Source organism: Adiantum capillus-veneris, chromosome 23 (genome assembly GCF_014529385.1).
Source record: "Adiantum capillus-veneris isolate H3 chromosome 23, ASM1452938v2, whole genome shotgun sequence".
Taxonomy (NCBI): Eukaryota; Viridiplantae; Streptophyta; class Polypodiopsida; order Polypodiales; family Pteridaceae; genus Adiantum; species Adiantum capillus-veneris.
Window position 1 is genome coordinate 85,591,672 of NC_140953.1, and position 14,424 is coordinate 85,606,095.

The window sequence follows — 14,424 nt, forward strand, 5'->3', positions numbered from 1 at the left end:
TATCCCCTTGTGACTCTGGTACTAAACGCCGCTCACCCATAACTTGACATTCGTGACACGTCTTACACTAGTAATGAACATCCCGTACAAGAGATGGCCACCAAAAACCTGCTCTGAGAATGCGAAAGAGTACGTGATCCTTACCTTGATGCCCGCTTTCTTCATGGAATTGTGTCAAAACCATGCCGATCTCCTCCTTGTAGAGAACTCTCCTCAATACTCCATCATGGCCGTATACCATAAGGTCTTCACCTATCAAAGTGAACCTGCTAGCCTTTTGGGTAATCCTTTTTCTTTGTAGCTTGGACATGCCTACGGGACCTTGACCTGAGCTCAAGAAATCATCAACATCTTTCAGTGTTTCCCTACCTTCATAGCTGGCCGGAGTCACGTATAAACCTGCTACATGTAGCTGTACTCAGCTACTGGCTAACTGGTCAGCTTCTTGATTTTGCTCCCTCCTAACATGCTTGAATTGCACCACTTCAAAAAACTTCAACAACCTTTTAATAGTAAAAAACCAATCCTTGAGAGAATCCCTCTTCACCTGCCATTACCCTAAGAGTTGTTTGACAACCAAAAGAGCATCTCCCTTCACTATGAGCCTGGATATCCCAAACTCGATACACTGCTTAAGGCCCAAGTGGAGAACCAAGTACTCTGCCTCGTTGTTTGTATGCACATCCTCCAAATCATAAGCTTTGAAAAAATTGTGTCCTGTATAACGACTCCGCCTCCGTCTTTTTGGACAACCCTCCTGTAAGTTGAACCACATGACAGAAGCTCTTTTTAGATCCGATTCATCGTTTGCCTCTTCTTGAACCACCCTGGGATACATAGGCAAATCCACACCCTTATTTACTAGCCCGTCTGCGAGATGTGACGTGCAAGTGTGATCAATTTTAAACTCAAAATCAAACTCTTGTAACTCTAGCACCCACTTCATAATGCACCTCCCTGGTCGTAGGTGAAGCACCACTTCAAGTAATAAATTGTTAGAAGTAAGTACATAAAACTTGTGAACAATTAAATGCACTTTGAACTTCCTACAAACAAACACTAGTGTCATCACCCATTGCTCAGCCTCTGTGTAAGACATCTCTCCTGGACTGATGACCCGACTCTCAAAGTAGACAGGTTTCTAACACTGCCCTACCTTTTGTAGTAGGACTGCACCAATTGCAACTGTACCCACTATCATAGCAATATACAAATCATCCTCACGGTTGGGAGGACAAATAGTAGGCAATTGACATAAGATTTCTTTAACCCTGTCAAAAGCTATGTGTGTGTCCTCATTCCATTAAAAGCCATGAACCTGTTGACTCATTTTTTGAAGAGGGTATACATACTGCGAAACCATCCAAAAGAAGCGAGAGAGGTACTTCAACTTATGCACAAATGATGCCATACCTGTAGCACTTTTGGGAGGCTCCATCAACACAAGAGCCTTTACCTTTTCCGGATCAACTTCAATACCATTATGTGAGACCACATTCCCTAGCAGATGAGCTCGAGGTTGAGCTAGCTTGCATTTTTTGGGACTCAATTGACCACCCGCTTCATCCAGCCGATGAAAACATAACTTTAACTTTGACAAATGATCATTCCTAGAGCTGTAACACCCTATGTCATCCATGAAAACTATGACAAACTTACCAAGGTAGGGACTAAACACTTTATTCATCCAATCTTGAAAAGCTGCATAAGCATTCACCAAGCCAAAGGGCATCCTGCAGTAGGCAAAACAGCCCCATGGAAAAATGAAAGTAGTTTTCAACTGGTCTTCAAGTGCAATGCCTATCTGGAAGTACCCAAAGAATCCGTCCATAATAGAGTACCTTTCGTGACCTGCAACTTGATTTAAAATTTCATCCTGAAAGGGTAAAGGATAATAGTTCCGCCTGGTTGCAGCATTTAAAGGCTTATAATCAACACACACTCACCATTTTCCGTTCTTCTTGGGTGTTATGACAACCGGGGAGACCCACTCAGATTCTTGCACGGGATAGATAATACTTGCATCCAATAGCTTGTTGATTTCTTGCGAGAGAGCCTCCTGTTGAATTTACCCTAACCTCCTTAGCTTTTGCACCTTTGGTTTATGCCCCTCCTTGAGTATGATCATGTGTTTGACTTCCTTGGCACCTCGCAAATCTTTATACTCAGTGGCAAACAAATTAGGATAGGATGCACAGAGTTGCACATAAGTTTCCTTCTCTTGCTTTGTTAAGTATTCTCATAGCATATATCTTACCTCTTGGGCATCAATAGGGGAAACTTGAGCTTTCATACCTTCTTTTGGAATAGAGTTATCGATAAAACCCCAAAGAGATCAGCATCAACATGAAGGAGATCATCATCACTCTTTCCCTCTTATGTATCTGTGTATCCTTCATCATACGTTGACTCCGTTTTGTATTCGTAGCTTGTTGTAGGATCATCTCCCTCATCCTTCACCATGGGATGAGAGCAACTCTCCCTTGTCTGTAGAGCAAGTATCACATGTCTATCATTCTCTTTGTCAAATAAAGTAAACACCCCTTTTCCCCAATCCTGCTTGGCTCCCATTGCAAGAAGCAATGTTCTACCCAATATGATAGGGTAAGCATTGTCGCCAGCTTTCATGACAAAAAAATCAATAAGGCATTCAACAACCATAGCTTTTACCTTCAGATCCTGTGCTATGCCCAAACACCTGGCCTTGGTATGGTTGGCCATCCTCATTCGCACATTAGATCTTACCACTACTTTAACTCCTGTATCCTTCATGGCAAATTTTGTCATGACACACACCTGGGCCCCTCCATCGATGTATGCTTGTACCTGCATCTTCTTTTCAATAAGAGCATGAACAAGTGGAAGCACATCCGCTGGCCTCCCAACCCTCAATGCTAGATTCCCCACAATATGTATTCTTGTTTTGTCCCGTGGAAGCCTGGTGCTAGCACTAGTAGACCACTGAGGTCGCAATTTAGGATTTAAGGCAAGCAGTTGACCGAAAGTAATATTAGCCTTTTGGTTCTTGACATCACTCACCAAGTGATATTCGGGATGATCCCTTCCAAGTTGGTAGTTGGATTGCTTGATTTTACGCCTCCTTGTTCTTTTGCGCGTCTTTGGCAGCTCTCTACCTTCGTCGACCTACCCTTTGCCTTTGTGAGCTCTAGTTTCCCGTTCTCTCTCTGTCTCTCTTCCTTCATGTGCCCTCTTGTTGGCCAAAACATCCACTACCTGCTCATCTACTCCAATTATGTTAACACGATGAACTTCTTCATTACCTTGAGGAGCATGAGGCACAAGATTGTCAGACTGTTGATCTCTTTGCCCGTTGAATTTCCGTTGTCCTCTCCCTCTTACAAATAGTGGGTACATACCTCCTCTTTCCCTTGGTGGATGCGGGCAATCCGGTGCGTAGTGTCCTTCTTCACCGCAATTATAGCAACTGCCTAGCTCTTCCTCTGCCCACTCTTTGCTGCCCTCTGTCCATCACACTCAAACGAAGCTCTTGCATATGTTCCAATAAATCTTGAACAGTACGTACCCAGTGTTGAGGAATAGCTGCAACTCCACGATTTGCTTGATCCTCTGCACGAACCTCCCCTTGAGGGCTTTGTGGCTGCTCGTATCCCATCATACCTTGTTCTATCTTCTTCTTGATCTTCCTGCTCTTTGCTCGAGCAATTGCTATAGCACTGTTGTAGTTCTCAGGGCTTTCAAAATCCATCTTTTCTCGTACCTTGTATGTAGGCATGACATAAATTTGTCCATCTTGAAATAGTCACCGTTGGCCAATTGCATTGATGTGGCTAATTCTACCCAACATTCTTCAAACCGATTAAGAAAAACAGTAAATTCTTCACTTACATCTTGTCTAAGAGCTTTTAGCTTCGTGTCCATATCCATAGGTAATACTTCCTTTCGAAAATGTTGTAAGGAGCTGGTCCGTAGAGCCGGCCATGCGTGTCGCGGCTCGCCTTGCAATGTATCAAACCATGCTTTCGCCTTGACACGTAACACAAATGGAATATTGTCCATCTTGATGTCTTCATTAGGCATCCCCAATGATAGCATGTATAATTCAAAGTTTGCAATCCATTCGACTCAATCCTCCTCACCTGTAAAAATAGGTCCATAGCTTTCAGCTGCCATGGTATCCTTCGGTTGATCTTTGCACTGTTTTCTTCAAAGAGATCATCGGGTCCTGAGTGGGGGCACCACTGATGGAAAGGGGGAAATGGGAAAAGCACCAGCACACTGAGTGAATGCCTCTCTATAGCCCAGTGACTTCACAGCACCCCTAACCACACAGATAGACAGACTCACACACTATTTTCTGTATGACTTTACTAACAAGCTAGTAATTTGAACAATTCTTGATTACACGCACCCAATCCGATGCACCTTAGCAGCATGAACTCATTAATAACCCAGCACATAGCATATACTTCAAGCCAGATAACATAGTCGCAACCACTAAGATCGTCTCTCGCTCCCTTTTGCACACAGAGTACCCACCCTTCTCTCTCTTTCTCTCTGCTTACACACACAATTCGGAGAACTCACACAAATTGAAACCTAGCACGAAAAGAAAGATGCCCAGACAAGGTGGATAATGCAAATAGAGTGTGGATCTTGAAATTGGAACTATGATAGCTGTCAAAGGAGCATATACAAAACTAAGCTGGTGTCATCGATCCTTCAAATAACAAAGAAAACTTGAGAACGAGAAGTTAATGCGATTGTCGATCGGCAAGAATTGCCTTCAATGATGTTGATTTTTCCTCTTACAGCACAACCTTAAGTATGAAGAGCTTGCGACAAGGTTAGTCGTTCATTTCGGAATGCCGTTCGTCTTCAACTAGAGGTCGATATCCTCAAACAAATGCTCCCCTTAAGACTCGGTTGAAGGCGTTTTTTGATGGCGATTTTATGATTGGATGAGAGCAACCATGCATGCTACCACCAACTCCTTTTCTGTCAAGCTGTTCAGCAGCGCTTTGCTACTCCTCACTCACCTTCAAACCCCTTCACTCCCTTCCTTAATCGCACAAAAACTACAATCAGCTCGTTCTCCCTCTCCTACAACTCCTCCATCGGCCTCAAAACTGTCCTTAGCTAGTCCCTTAACCGGCCAAAAGACCCCCCGCACGCTCTTTCAACTTGTTTTTTGAACTTACCCTCACTTGTTGGCCATGGATAGACTCAGCCCTTGCATGGATGCCACAGCGGGTCCACTCTTTTCTTATCTTTTCGTTGCCATCCGGCCCTCCAGTCAACTGGTTGCGCTACCTACTGGCCATAGACATGCTCCGCCCCTGCATGGCCACCACATACCCCTTCAAAACTTGGCAAATGCCCGATGACGGCGCAATTAGATGGTGCCACTTTCTCCTTGCCATGCATGCACCAACAATGAAGCCACTCGTCCTGGCGAGCCCATGTCCGCCTCCGACCCTCTCGGCAGTACCTCCAACTGACACACATGCAAACTTTGGCCCTGCTTCTTGCCCATGTGGTTTACACAACTGCCTCTGATCGTCCACAGGTGGCGCTGGTCTTTGACCCGCCTGAGGACGACCAAGTTGTTTTTTTTATAAAAATAGCAAGGCCATTTAACCTGCGACTGAGCTGCCATTCCCACCGGATGCCGATCACCTCCAAAAGCTTTGAAAATTTTACAATCATTTGAAGACAACCCAGCTTTTACGGCCGCAAGAAGATAACAATTGGCCTTCTAGAACCAAACCATGTCTTTGATATTCGTAGATATTGCCGCTACAAGCATTGGATGCTTCGACCCTTAATGTAATCATGGTAGATGGCCTCGTCCTAGCTTTAACGTGAAATGGATCTGTAAAAATCTTCAAGTGACAAGCCAATGGTCGAACCATAGAGGAGATGAAGACTGTGTTCATGCATCTGCAAGCACTTCGACCATTAGCGACCAAAAACCAATACTTGAGATGCTAATTGCCACATCTGGCATACACATCATGATCAAGCTTGCTGCTATCGGCATGTAACACTGACTCCACCGCTTTGACCTGTATCTGCATCATTCCATAGCGAGGCTATAGCCATTATTATGGATCGACATAACTTACTTGTACCAGCGTGGTCCATTGGTTGCCGGGTTCTTGACTTTAGAACTTGTGTGAAAGTGGTGGCAATCGTGTGATTTGGCATAGTGTACCTTGGTGGCCTTTTCGAAGCTTCGGCGTCGACGAGACGAGCTTCACACTCGTCTAGACACCAACGCTCTAGTGGTGGCGGTGGCGGTTGTTGTGGGGATTCCGCCACCGATACCTCCACACCGCCTAGTGTTCGACGAGGCTCTTTACGCTCCCTTTCTTTGCCCGCCCCCACACCAGCCACAGCATCGCCATCTACGCCAGGTTTTGCACGGCTGACTGTTCCTAGCAGCTACACACCTCTACCTACTCCGCCAGGAGCCACCCCACTCGACACTCCTCGCTTCGGGGCCCAGACGCCGGTGGAGACACCTGACGTCCGTACCCCCATCAACACGCCGCTAGAGAGCCCTGCCGGGACACCCAGGTTCACGCGTCACCGGCCAGAGGGCTTGCCTTACTCCGTCGACTTCAGCGGCAGCATCATCATGGATGATGACGGCAAGAAGGTGATCTCGCGCATGCGTGGTCTTTGCTCTCAGCTGTTTAGACACTACATACTAAACAAATGGAGTGAAGTACCAAGTGATTTAAAAAACAGAGTCATCATCATACTTTATGATGAGTTTCCCGTTCCAACACGAGATCAGCGCTTCCATGAAGACCTGATGAAGATTCGAATGTGCGAATACTGCAAACACAAGCGTTCCGAAGTGCAAAAAGAAATCAAGCATGGGTGGAACAGGCCAGATTGGCTGGCCAAAGAAGATTGGAAGAATGCGAAAAAAGCAGCGCGCGAGAATCCCAACAAGTGGAAGCAACAAAAGGATGCAACCAGAGCGCGAGTAGAGGCAGGGAGCTCGCACCACTTGGGGAGCGGTGGATGGGCATCATTTGAGGCCGATTTTGTAAGTGTTTTCGCATTGCTCTTTATGTTCGATAGTTTAGGGTTTATGAGTTTTTTAATTCTAACATAATGAATTCTTTGTATGTTTTGACAGTGGTCGATGACAGGACGTGATCCCACACCGTACGAGCGCGAGTACGCAGGCAGGAAGGGCTTAAACGCCCTGATGGACATTCTCAGTTCTCGCGGCGGCATGGTTAGTATTAGGGTTTACTCTTTTCTATTTTTTGTATTGTTTTATAAATGTCGTTATATGTTTATACTTACTGAAAGCTGTCTTATTGTCTTTTTTTGCAGAATCCGACAGATACGCCGCTCGGACGCGATGAGACGTCTGAGTAGACGACGTCAGTTTAGCCGTAGCTAGATAGCATTAGTTTAGGGTTTCTCATAGCTTATGTATCATGAGACGGATTTTATACGTCTTTTTGAACCATGTATATTATTACATTTGTCACCGCAGTTCATTTTGCCAATCAATTCTTTATGCCTATGATGTTGTACAATTGTCATTATTACATTTGCCAATCAATTCATTTTGCCTATGATGTGTACAATTGTCAATTTTACGCTTGTCAATTTTGCAAACAATGGGTCTTGTGGGTGACTATTTTGGGTCTATTATCTACCCTTGCACTTTTTTAAAAAAGTGAATCAAGTACAATATGGTTGATGGGTGGCAGGGCATTCAATGCCCTGTCACCAAAAACAAATTCTCTCGGGCGTCGCTATTTATGGCTCTGTAGCGTCGCTATGAGCGTCGCTATAGACTTCTGTGTAAACGTCGCTATAACCGTCGCTATGACTGTTGCTATATAGCGACGGTTATAGCGACGCATATAGCGACGCTATTAGCGACGTTTTTAGCGACGCCGGGGGTTATAAAAACCCAGTGTATTTCCGTCGCTAACAGCGTCACAAGAGCACACAACCTCTTGTAGTGTTTGCTTGATTGGTTTTACTAAACCAATCATATACATTGTATACGAACCTCGTAGGCAAGCTATGTGTGGAGTCAGATCGAAATTCTAGCATTTGCCAAAAACCTAGCTTTTTTATTGGGGACCCCTTGACCCTTGCCGAATGGTGAACTGATGGTATAGAAGGGTTCTATTATGTTAGGACATGCTACAATTCAAATCCAATCTGATTTGGTCGAGCTGACACGCCGCTATGGTCAGTTTTTGGTCGTAGGTCTTCGTGCACTGCTCGATTTCTAGGGTTTTTTCTAGGGGTTTAGACTAGCTACCGGCCATACAAAATGGACATTGACGAGTAAAGAACTTACTTCTCATGTCTCGTGTGAGACGGCGCTGAAAACGGTCAATTGTGGACTTCGGAAAAGAGCGCGAAAGAGGTCGAGAGCTCTTTCTACAAAGGCTGCAAGTGGAAATGAGGTGGTTTTAGCCTACCTTGGATATTTATACCCGAACTTCCCGAACCAATTTTTCTCATTAGTCCTACTAGGCCGTGAGATCTATGTTAGACTCAAAAATTTCCTTGATCGAATTCGTGTAGCTCATTCTGCAAGAATTTTGCAAAAGTAGGCCTGGCCGCTTAATTTAGGCTTGCCGCTTCCATCTTCTGGTTTCATTGAAAATTTTTGTTCTTGTCCGCCTTCTCTTTTTTATCGCCATCGTGTCTTCCATTTTTCCATCTAAGCTTCCTTGCTATTTATTATTAATTTTTGACTTGTTTATTTGAAAAAATCAAAGAAAATAGCAAAATGCTCTAAAAAAATAAAGCAAAAATCCAATAATTAAGAAATCCATTGAAAAACACAGCTTTACTTGTTTTTTGTTGGATTTTTCTATTTTTAAGTCTCATTATTAACAAAATTGATGAAAAATATCCAAAAAGGACTATTTTTTGATAGTATATACACTATTTACACTCATTGGGAAGATATTATCAATGAATTTTCCCTTGATGATGAATAATAAGGGAATTTTTAGGTAATTTTGCAAAAAATCACATGTTAACATCGAAGAGTTTTCTCCCTCTTCAAACATTGCCCTTAATTACTTAGTTCTTAGTGCCCTTCCACGCCTCCTAGATGGCATACGCCGCGACGACTGTATGTATGGGTTGACAATCATGTCTATGAATAGCCGTGGCTAGCTCTACGATGCTTTGAAGATCAATGCAATCCAAACCACTATGTTGTGCAAGAGCTGAGTCTTGAGTAATTAACTCAAGGGATTTTGATGTCGAGGTTTGCTGCTTTTATGTCTTCCAAAGAGAAAATCTTGTAGCTTGTGTGCTCTCTGTTTGATTGTACCATCCGGATGCTTCATCATACTAATTGCTTGATCTCTTGGTAGCACTTTTGTCTGCTGTCGAGCTTTTTCTCGCCATTGGTAGCTTGGTTTGCTTGGTGTTGTATGGTGTGGTGGAGTCTTTTGAGACTTAACTCGCCATTACTTGATTGGTTTTATGGTTTGTGGAGAAGATAAGTGCTCATTTTTCTTCCAAACCAGTGTCATGTTAGGTTCCGTGCTCGGAGATGCTCGTCTCTGTGTTTTAATCCTTGGAGCCTACTTTTGTTTTGGGGGTGAAGTTTTAGGCACCAAGATCTGAATCGGTTAATTTATCCTTAAGCTGTGCTTTTGGTACCCAAATTTTCCTGACTCCTTGCATGCTACTTGTAGCATTTGCTTGTCGAGGGGATGGAGAAGATTGACTACTTCATGGTTTGGTCTGCTAATTGCTTCTTTGCCATTCTTGCTTGCTTGGTGCAATTGGAACAATGAGTTTATCGCCTTTAGGTGATAGCTTTAGTGGATTTTTATCCCAATCTAGTACTGCTTTGTATGTTCGCATCCAAGGAATTCCAAGAATCATCATCTCATTCATGTGTTCATCTGGTAAGCATACAAACTGATGAGGACAAGAACATCCATGTACTATCACCTTAAAGTTGACTACTCCCAATGTTGGGGTTGGGTTCTTGTTGCATCCTTGGATTGTCGCTATTCCTGCTATCAATCCTTGACTTGTTGCCTTCTTGTACGTGGAATAACTTACTGCATTTACTCTAGCTGCTTTGTCGACCAAAGCATTGGTGCTATGATTTTTGAAATGTACTTTGATGCGCAGGTCCATTCCGTCTAACAAGTCATCATCTGTTGAAACTGCATCTTTAGGTAATTCCCATTGTCGGTCATCTATTTCTAGAGTGTTGATGGGAATCGGTATCTGTTGATTCTTGAGAGCAACTTTCCTTTTGAGTACTCAAAACCGAGCTTTCTCTTGGGCTTCATTAATAACCTGCTGTCGTTTAATCTTCCTTTGCTTGGTTGCATGCATTCTTTCTAGCAATTCTTTGGTTAGCGGAAAATTGTATTTCTTTAAACGACATCCCCACTAATCCATTTAGCCATTGGTTCACCATCTAGGGTGGACAATTTTACTGCTCCACTTGGAGATACATCTTCAATGATAAACGGTCCGTTTTCCTTTTTCTTAAACTTGGGAATGTGTTGCTTAAGGGAATAGACTAAAACTAAGTCCCCTTTCTTGAAGATTTTGGTGATTAAGTGGGAATCAAAAATCTGTTTCTGTTTCCGCTTTTGTACATAGATGTGAGCTACACCAGTTAGCCTTTGCTCATCTAGCTTTTCCAAAGCTTCAAGTCTTTTTGACAATTCATGTTTAGTCTACTCAAGATTCTGTGCTACCCTTAATGTCTGTAGTAGAAATTCTATTGGAAGTATGGCATCAAGACCATAAACAAGGTTAAAGTGTGCACCATTTAAAGCTGTTTTGAATGAAACTTGATAAGCCCATAGGGCAGCATGGAGATTCATTTCTCAGTTTTTCCTTCTTGAACTAACCACTTTAGTCAGCACCGAGATAAGAGTTTTATTCGTATGGTCAGCTTGTCCATCTGCTTGTGGGTAGGGAGCTGATTTGTTATGGATGACCATAAACTCATTAAGCAAATACTCGATTACCTCATTGAGGAAATGAGTTCCCCAATCACTGACAATTTCTATTGGGAGTCCATATCTCATGAATACACACTCATATAAGAATGCAGCAGTGGTTCTGGCATCATTCTTTTGAGTTGCTTTAGCCTCAGCCCACTTGGTCAATTTAGAGTAGAAAGTTAATAATCGCGATTATTAACTTCAGACTTGAAATGAACACTTTTTTAGAATTTTTTTAAAGATAGTCTTTGCATGAGCTATTTTAAGCCTATGAATCAAGTAAAAACTTAACACTAGAATGGTAACCTAACAGGACATAAAAGTGTCCTTTCAGGGTTTTGGAAAAAATTTCCAAAACCATAGTAGATCCACTCATTTTGAAAAATCCTTTCATGAGCTTATAGTTCAATAACTACTACATATGGAAAAAATGAGAAACTTGTAATTTTCTCATCCCTTGGTCACTACAAGACTCCAAAGTGGATGGACTAGTGCATTTTGCCCAAAACAGTAATTTCTTACGGTTGATTGCATATAAATAAGAGTGGAGATTTTTGTAGGCCATGAGATAAAATGCCCCGTTAACTTCAATGGGTTGGTGACCAAAACATATGGTTTCTTTTACCTCACTAATTTTTTTTTGGGCAAAAAAAATAGGTACAAAAAAGTTGCATTTTTGCCATTCTGCGGACCTATCATCAAAGTTTCTATAGTCACGCTCAATACAGATACTATATACATGTTTTCTTAGTTCCCTTAGGGCCTATGGATTCAAAAGGAGCCATGGAGCATGTCAAAAGGATAATGGATCTCTTACAATTGGAACCTTGGGGGCAATGATAAAGTGCTAAATACAGCAAACATGAAAAAATTGGGTTTAGCATTATGACCTCTAGAAACCTATAGAAACTACTCAATATCTAGCCAAGTTTGTAGTCTATGATTAGATATGGTTACTACCTACAAAATACACACAATTGGACTAAGAAACTAGCAATATTGAGAAAGTTATACTTGCTACTCTAAAATGTATTGTATTCTTCAGCAATCAAAAAACTCAACCATCATCATATACTATGCTATATAGCATATTAGGTCCCCCAAAACTCAAGGAAGATTAGCTTTATGTTATACATTACACTTACACAATCAAAATTGAATTTGGATATCAAGAAAGCCACCAAAAAAATCATAAAAGTGCTAATTTTGGCCAAAAAACAGGATTATGCAATTCTTGTAAATTGGTCATAACTTTTAATTTTAACACTTAGCTCTCCCTACAAGCATCAAAACATGTTGAGAACTATGAAGGCCTAACCTCTAGCCATCTAAACCTCACAAACATGAAACTTAGAGTGGTATAGTTGCCAAAAATTGAAAAAAAGTCAAAAACAGGACCCGTTTTTTCACATAATTTAGGTTCAAAAATGTTGTGCAAGAGTAAGGTTAATGGTGAGATCGATACTCAAAAGAAAATGATAAGTTTTTTTCAGCTCATAAGGCAAATTTGTGGATATATAACACCTAGAAATTCATTTTCATACTCTTCAAATAATTCAAGCAAAATGGTCACTTAACAGGACACAAAAGTGTCCTGTTACCATTCTAGTGTTAATTTGGCCTAAAATGTCAAGAAAAAGTAAATAATCTAAGTTTTGGCCAACTCTTGAAGTGTCTCTGAGCTTACCAACTGGTTCAGACAACTTTTAAGCTTACTCTCCAATTGGATTGAGTGGTTTCAAGCTATTTCTAGCCGTAGACCTGAAATTCTGCAGCCTCCAATAACAACTCACACTTGATTCTTTTAGAGAGAGAAATGATCTGAAATCCACCTCGGATCCTACTTACCCTACTCCTAGATTCTCATGCAATGGGGTTGTGCAAAGTGTCCATAGACACTCGTTTTCTTGTCTTTTATGGTTTTCTGAGCACTGATTTTAAGACTCGTCTCGTCTACCAATCATTCTCAAAATCCTAATCTATTTCTACAATCCTACAATCCTAAAGGCACTCAACAAATACAATTACTTCCAAGCTACCTCTACACAGCAAAAGACGACAATCTTAAGCTATGTGGTTTCTAAAAGAAAGTTTGGAACTCTAGGCAAACCTAGAGGAAGTTAAAGGATAACTTCACAAGACGCTTGTGTTTTTCCCTAGTTTAGGTCTCTTCAATCCCCGGCAACGACGCCAAATGTGGGACGCATGTCTAACCTCACCATCCTATCTTATTGCAGTATTAGCGAGAACCACGATTAATTTGTCAATCCATGGGATGAAGTTGACTCGACTAGTGCATAGAGGCTACAAGAGTTTGTCAATCTCTCAGAAAACAAATAAAAACTCGCATTTGACTCAAGCTACACTCAAGTGACTGAAATCACCAAAAGCCAATCGCTCATCGGCAAACAAATCACATCCATTACAGCATCAAATGACATCCAAACGTAATGAAACTTCTAGGACATGTTTATAAGACCTAAGCACACATGCTTATGGTCTCAAACCCCACTTTAGGTCAAGTTCCAAAATTACGATTATTAACAGCAAAGGATTTTTGACCTAGTCGTTTCGACCCAGAATGCATCTAAATGCTTAGCAATGATGCCCCAATACCCCACCTATGCTTAGTTTTTTATTTGAAAGTGTAAATTCCTAGTTATGATGAAATTAGGCTGGGGGTCAGCGACGCCAAAAGCTACGAAATACTGTGAACTGCTTACGTCAATGCGTAGAGCTCTTACCTGCAGTTGCAATGCAACAAATGCTACTGCAATGTAACAATCGGGGAGCAAGTAGGAAGCACGAGAAGGAGAGGAGTGAGTGTCGTTAGCTCAAGCTGTGTATTTCTTATCCAAAAACTTATAAAAATTGGCTTTTATACCTTAGCCAAGATTTTTGGGTGGTCAAAACTAATAATCTGGAGTTCTACAAAAGCTGGGTAATGTCAGGTTGATACAATCTGGAAGCTTGTAGTCTCGGCTCATTAATTATAGAGTTATCCGAGAAAATAGGAGTTACAATATTCCCGATTTATCAAAATAATAAGTGTTTTACAAAGATAACTCTGAAAATTGGTATCCGTGTCAGCTTGGTATTAATAGTTTAGTATGTAGTGTCAAAACACCTCCGAGAAAATGTCCCGCATGCGTGATATCACCTTCTTGCCATCGTCATCTAGGATGATGTTGTCACTGATGTCGTTGAGTACGGCAATCCCTCTTGCCTGTGATGCATAAACCTAGGTGTTTCTACAGGCATCTTGATAGGGGTCTGGAGTGGTGTCTCGATTGGGGTCTGGGCGATAGGTGGCCCTCCTAGAGTCTGGGCCCTGAAGTGAGGAATGTCGAGTGGGTGAGTCCTAGAGGAGTAGCAAGTGGTGTGTAGCTAGGAGCGGCCGATAGCCACGCAAAGCGTGGAGTAGAGGGTGACATTGTGGCTAGTGTGGGGA

General features: G+C 42.1%; 1 pseudogene; it reads right to left on the reverse strand.

The window, feature by feature from the left end:
• Window positions 1-429: 429 nt before the first annotated feature.
• Window positions 430-3,771, reverse strand: LOC147428100 (uncharacterized; annotated as a pseudogene).
• Window positions 3,772-14,424: the final 10,653 nt, after the last annotated feature.